This window comes from Gallinula chloropus (genome assembly GCF_964237585.1).
Source record: "Gallinula chloropus genome assembly, chromosome: 10".
NCBI lineage: Eukaryota > Metazoa > Chordata > Aves > Gruiformes > Rallidae > Gallinula > Gallinula chloropus.
The window spans coordinates 22,395,635-22,402,197 of record NC_140095.1 but is presented as its reverse complement, the minus strand read 5'-3'; positions in this window follow the sequence as shown (position 1 = coordinate 22,402,197).

Here is a 6,563-nt window from a genome sequence, read left to right as displayed (position 1 = left end):
GGGAGGTGCTTGTTTCCCAGGCAGTGGGCTGTCCCAGCAGCCTGGTGCTGTGGTTAATGATCGCCCTTTCACGGCAGCTTCACATTCCTGTGTAGTGTCTCTATTATTCATACCAATCTGTCCTTTAGATCATCTTCCATAGACACTCCAGATTAAATTTTCTTCATTATCATTATAGAACTAGATGAATAAGTGGCACATCTGTTCATGAAGTGGTTTATTATCTGTTCTGATGAGGTTTTGGATGAAGAGCAGAATGACTTAAATACGGAGCAGCCACACGCAGGTTTACGCATCATCTGAACCTCACAGCCAGTGGTGCTAACTCCAGGAATCTGATTTCATACAGAAGGGGTAATTATTAATTAATGATTGGGCCCCGTTTATCATGAGGGCCAGCTTGATGAGGGACAAGACAAGGCAGAAAAGAAACCTGTGTGTGATGTAGCACTACTGAAGCCACACGTCGTTTCACCGGCCCCCGTTCCATCACTCCAAAGGAGAACTCCCTGCATACTTCAGAGGCAGGCTGGTCAGCCACCTTAAGGCCAAATTGCACCAATAAAGCTATTTATCTAGAAGTTATTTCCCAGTTCCCTGCAGCTGCATCCCTTACAAAGGAGGACACTGAGGGTACATTTTCCCCTCCACATGGTACTGGGGTCCCAGGACCGTCCCAGGCACTGAGCGCTCTGTCCTGGGGCGGGTTGTCCCACAGGGAGGCAAAGCCCTTGCAGGCAGCTCAGGATAGATGTACAGCCAAGGTTTTCCCTGCTGCAGGTCCTATTTGGAGGGGATATTTTTCTTCTACATGCCTCAAACATTGCCTAAAGTCCCTGGGAAGATGCCCTGGTCCCAGCTGGGTGCCGAGGTGGGAAGGGAGCGGAGGGAGTACTGGAGTCTGGAGTAAAACCCTGCCCCACTCAGGTGCCCTGAGCACTGCTGGATACAGCATTTGCTGACTGTCCCACCGCAGATGAAGCCTCAGATTCCTGCCTGATCTTTGTGAGTTTGTCCTGAGGTGTGAAACGTGGGGGGTGGGATGTGAGCAGTGAGCCCGTGCTGGGCAGACGAGCTCCCGGTGACCGATCATCCAGCTGCAGGAGCTGTCGTGGTGCTTCCAGGGGTGCCAGGAACAATCAGTGAAATCACAGCCTTGTGCTACACGGGTGTTTAGCTGCCACTATGGAAATCAGGGGCCATCAGACCCGCTGCACAAGCTGGAGGCTTGCAGCGTGCCCAGTGTGGGGCTGAGACAGCGACAGGCAATCGTGTCCCCCCGACAGCTGCTGGCGTAAAAATGAAAAAATATTTAAAAATCCCACATTTCTCCTGTTGCTGCCGGCACAGAGCGGGGAGGAAACGATTCATTAGTGGTGTTTGTCAGCTGTTCCACAGGAGCACGGGGGAGTATCGACTCCTGCTGCAGAACACTGAAACCCCCAGCGCAGCGTCGGGGAGGCAGCAGGCACCGGGATGCGGCTTCTGCCCAGCGGCAGTGCCCATGGGACAGGGGATTCCCCTGGATTTCAGTGGGATTTCTCCATGCAAATGCAGCATGGCAGGTGAGGAGCGGGTGCTGTGTCACTCCAGCCCCGCACGGGCTCCCTGGTCCTCGTTTGATGGAGAAAGAGGTGTTGGCTAATCCCCCCGGGTTGTCTTGCACTGCCTGGGGCAATGTGGAAACACTTAACTTCCACTGGAAAATGCATAAGGAAAGGTAATTTAATATCTAGTCTGAGGAACAGATCGTTTACACTCAAAGCTCTGCTGTTATTAAGGCATTAGGAGCTTAATTCCAGGCTTGAGTGCAGGCCTGGGAGCAGACGGGCTTCCCCAGCTCCCAGGCTCAGGGCTGGGGAACATCCCCAGTACGTTTCCATTCTGTGGAGTGAGGACACTTGGAAAAACCAGTGCAGGAAGAGCAGTTTGCCCCAGACTGTGCTCAGCCCGTGCTGTTGCCTGTGTTTCATTGAGATGCTTTGCTTTCCTAATTTATTTCCCAGATTTTACAAGCCAAAAGGTCTTTACTCTGGCTTTCATGAAGATATATGGTTTAAGCTTAAATTGCTGTTGTAGGAATTTTAAAAATTAAAAGAGAAAAAGGGAGAGGTCTGGTGCAGGTTGGCTGTGGAGCGTGGCTTTGTGATCCGTCACGCTGGCAGCTGCGGCGCCGAGCGCTTCTGTCTACTTCTGAAGATGGAATCAATCACCTCTGCTCTTGACAAGCCCTCAGGAGAAGAGCATTTATCAGTATCTATTAGAACAGCCTAAAAAGAAAGACTCCAGAAGTGACATTTCAGGGAGTTTGGTCTGGTGGGAACACAGCAGGAGCCTGATCCTTCCCCTGAGGAGGCTGCGCTGCGCCTCATGCAGCCGCTGCCATCGCTCCTCACACCTCACACCGTGGATTTGAGGAGCAACTTTTTATACCCCCCCCGTGTCAGTCCTGCCAGGGGGGAGACTCCAGAACAGGAGAGCAGGAGGCCAGCACGTGAACCCACACAGGGTCCCCGTCCCAGGGCTGCGGATGAAGCCGGGTCTGCGGCCAGCGCTGGCGGGACGGTGCCGGCGCGGAGCAGCACCCGCCTCACACCCTGCCCAGGCACATGGCTGGGTCTCCAAATCCACCCTCATTAGCAGCAAAAGGGCTTTGCTCCTCCGTCAGGCCAGTGAGCACTGAGCCCTGTGGCTCAGCACCCCATCCTGCTGGGCCCAGCTCCTGCAGCACCGACGGACCATCCAGGGATGTTCCTCCCTTGGCAGTGAGCACAGAACGGGCAGGGCAGGGGCAGCGTTTGCCCAAGCACTGTCCAGACCTTTCTGTACTCAGAATCTGGCACCACATCCATTCAGCCCTAATAGTGAAATCACTGGGACCATTACAGTAGATTATGCACTAATAATTATGCAAATATTCCTTCAGTGAAACTATAAAACTCTCATGAAGACTGAGCACGTGGCTGTTATGAGGGGAGAAATATGTGGGAAATGGGACTGGAGATCAACTTGAAGGAGTTGTGGGAATTTGTCCGTTATCAGTTAAATACCTGGTTTGGGATGCCTTTGCAGACAGAACCTGGAGATGTTCTACAGGAGCTGAAATACAACTGCAGGGCACTCCCAGGAGCCTCCTCTGGCCCCGCAGGTCCCCGTGAGTTATTTTCAGTGGGAGTGATAGAAGGACAGACATCTTCAGGCTCGGCTGCTGAAGGCCTTGGCTGCCTGGTGATGGGTGTGTAACACTGATAGTGCACATCAGAGCTCTGACAAACCTCTCCCAAAACACCAGCACAACTGGCTGGCTGTGCACGACCATGGGGAGACCAGCAGCTGAGGACGGGGTCTCCTGTGGTCACCCCCCCGCCCCCCCCCCCCCCCCCCCCCCCCCCGAGACACCCCCACCCTCCTCCACCCCCCTGCCCCCCCAGAAGAGTGTGGGCTTGGGCATAAGGGGCAGAGGGCTGGGACAAGCAGCATCCCCTTTCTGTCAGCACACACACGTGTCCAGGTCACACAGACAATGCCCAAAGTGGTTTTGTCTTTGGTTGGTTTTTATTTCTCAATAAACGGGTTCTACAAACCAGGGGAAGGGCTGCAGGACACACAGTGCTGCCCTCACTGCCCCCGCACAGATTTTAACCTGCTGTATTTACAGAGTTCCCCCTGCAGCCCGGGGGGGGGGTCCCAGCTGGGGGAGGATGGGGCAGCACCAGCTCCTCTCACTCTGGAAGTGAAAAGTCAAGTGACAAGTGAGAATCTGCTGCCTTCTGCCCCGGTGAGAGTCGCGGTGCCTCATTTCCCCACGGGGGCTCCTCTTTGCCCGGCCCTTGGTCTGGCACAGGGAGGCTGCAGAGCACAGGGTCCATCCCCACGGTCCCACCCGAGCCCTGCCTGAGGGGATCTCCTCCTCTGTGGGTACCAACCAACACCCGAGCCCCTCTTTGCTGGGGGTTTTGGGGCACAGGAATAATGTCACCCCCATTATTGTGTCTGCACAGCATCTGGTGGAGTTGCTGAGCTCGGCTGGCACAGGATGCCCAGTGCTTGCCCTGCCCTGCCTGGGCAGCTCATCACTGTGCTGGGGAGAGGCAAGGCATGGTCTCCTCTGCTGGGGGTCTGGACAAGCCATGAGCCAGTGCTGGTTCCCCCTGCCCCCCCGGCTTACAGCCACACAGCCCCAGGCAGGGGCACGGCAGCCCCGGCTGCTGGGAGAAGGAACAGGCACACAGGTACTGCCATACACAGGCACCTTTAACCATACAGTTGTAAGGCAGAGTGAAACTACCTCCTGGTGTCCCCTGGTACCTGAGGGGCTCCTGCTGTCCATGCACATCACCCAGCCTGGGCAGGAAGGCCTGGAGCTCTCCGGAATTCCCATGCTGGAATCCCAACCTGGACACCCTCTGCCCCTGCACACCCACCCTGACCTGGGAAGGCGACGAGGCAGCTCCAGCACTGCCAGGGACTGTGAAATTCAGCTGCCAGCCCAAGAAACCTGTGGGAAGGTTCCGAATGGGGCTGAGAGGGAGAGTGAGACCCATCCCCAGGCCGGGGGAAGGGGCAGAGCCGGGGCTGAGTCCCGAACTGACACCTCGGAGTGTTTCTTCTCCAACTGCTGGCACCTGTCTTCAGCTCAGCAGCCAGCCAAGAAGAACAAGTTGGTGGGTTTTTTTCTCCACATGAAAGGGAATAAGAACAATAATATATTCAGCAGCAGTTCAGCTTTTCTTAGGATTTATTCCAGGGAGCTGGGCAGAGCCTTGCTAATTGGCACTCAGGCTGAGCTGAGAACCCGTGGTCACGACACCCCCATTCTGAGGCGTGTCGGGAGCCCAAGAGCTGCACTACCATGCCTGAGACATCATCAAGTGTTGCTGTAATTAATAAAGCCAAAAGAAGCACAAGAACAGGTACAACACTGCTGCTCTGCTTGTGGTCTCTGGAGCCACCCCAGGAAAGCAAAAGGACAACCCCACCTTTGGGTTGCTTTAATTGTGACTCAGTCTCCCTGAGCGATGGAAACAGCCCAAGGCATCGACACTGCATCTCCCCAGAGCTCCAGAGGTCTGAAGGGAGCTTTTTCCTGGGACAAAGGCCGGTGCTTCACCCTCAGGGCTGAGAGCTGAGAGCCACAGGGCTGTGGTCCCCGAGCCCTACATATGGCCCAGAGCAGCCCTTAAAGAGATGTGGTGACATGTTGGGACACTCACAATACGTCCAGCCAAACGTGCTGCTTTGGGAAAGCTGCAGAGTGCTGGAAGGGGTGTAGCTGCTGGAAGGGGTGTAGCTGCTGGAAGGGGTGTAGCTGCTGGAAGGAGCAGGGCTGTGAGCCACGGCTGCGCTCAAAGGGGCTCCCAGCAAGCCCACCCAGCTCTGGGCAGGGTCCCTGCTGTGGGGCAAGAAGGGGTCAGCTTGGGGGGCTGGGGTGTGAACGAGTCCCTGGAACAGTTGGGGAGTCTGTTCAGGAACAGATGGGGAGTTTGGGAAACAGGGGGATGTGCTGAGATGGGCCACAGGGCACATGCTGCTGTCCTGAATGGGTTTCATCTCTCTCAGTTCTCATTTTTCAGTTCAAAACTGATCCAATTCAAGCAAAAAAAAGATAAACTATGGGTGTAATAAATACTTGTTAATGCTGTTTCTGGTTGAAGTGAAACATTTCGGGGCTGACAACAGGAAACTTGTAGTTTTACATTAAAAAAAAAAAGAAAATAGAAACTTCAATTTTTGGTTTATTCCAAACTGTGATTTAAAGAAAAAACCAAGGTCAGAATCCACTCATCACCAAGGTCTCGTCCACACACAAGCACAAGAGCAGCACAGACAGCTGGAGCCCAGCTACCTGCAGCTACTGGTTCCTGTTACGGGCACCAGTCACCTACACCTCAGACAGGTGCCCTTAGGCTGAAAGGGCATTCCCAGGGAAATACCCTGTGTTGTTTCCAGTAAAACCCAGTGGCATCAGCATCGCCACTTGTTAGTGATGTGTGAAGATGAGTGCAGCACCCTGAGCCATCCCCATCCTCATCCTCACAGCCACAGGGCCCGGGCTGGCCCTGGCCAGACCCAGCAGCAGAACAGCACGATGCTCCTGCCCAGAGGCCCGGGCTGAGCTCTGGGAGGAAACAGGCAGGAAAGCAGGTTTACTGCCCCCGGGGTCTGTTTAGAACAGCAGCACCGTCTCGTTTCATCCCTGCCCTCTGTGCCCATTGTTCATCTGGGAGAAGCTCTCCCCAGAGCTGATGGAGGTTCAGGGAGCACCCGGCCCGTGCTGGCTGGGAGGCATCTGCTGGGGTGGGAGTCGTGGCATCGTCTGGCTCGTGGTCCCTCCAGGCTGTGAGGGGCACAGCGAGCATCACACCTCTCCATCTGAGGGGATGCACCTTCCCAAACCTGCCCTGCTTCCCATGTGCTTGTGCAGATGCCCCCATGTCCAAATCCCTGCTTGGGGATGCACCATATGGGGGGCTCTGCTTTCACCTTCATCGGACAGGGACTTCTGAGGAGCAGCCACAGGACGCAGATGAAAAGTAAGAACAATAAAATCCATCCCAGAACAC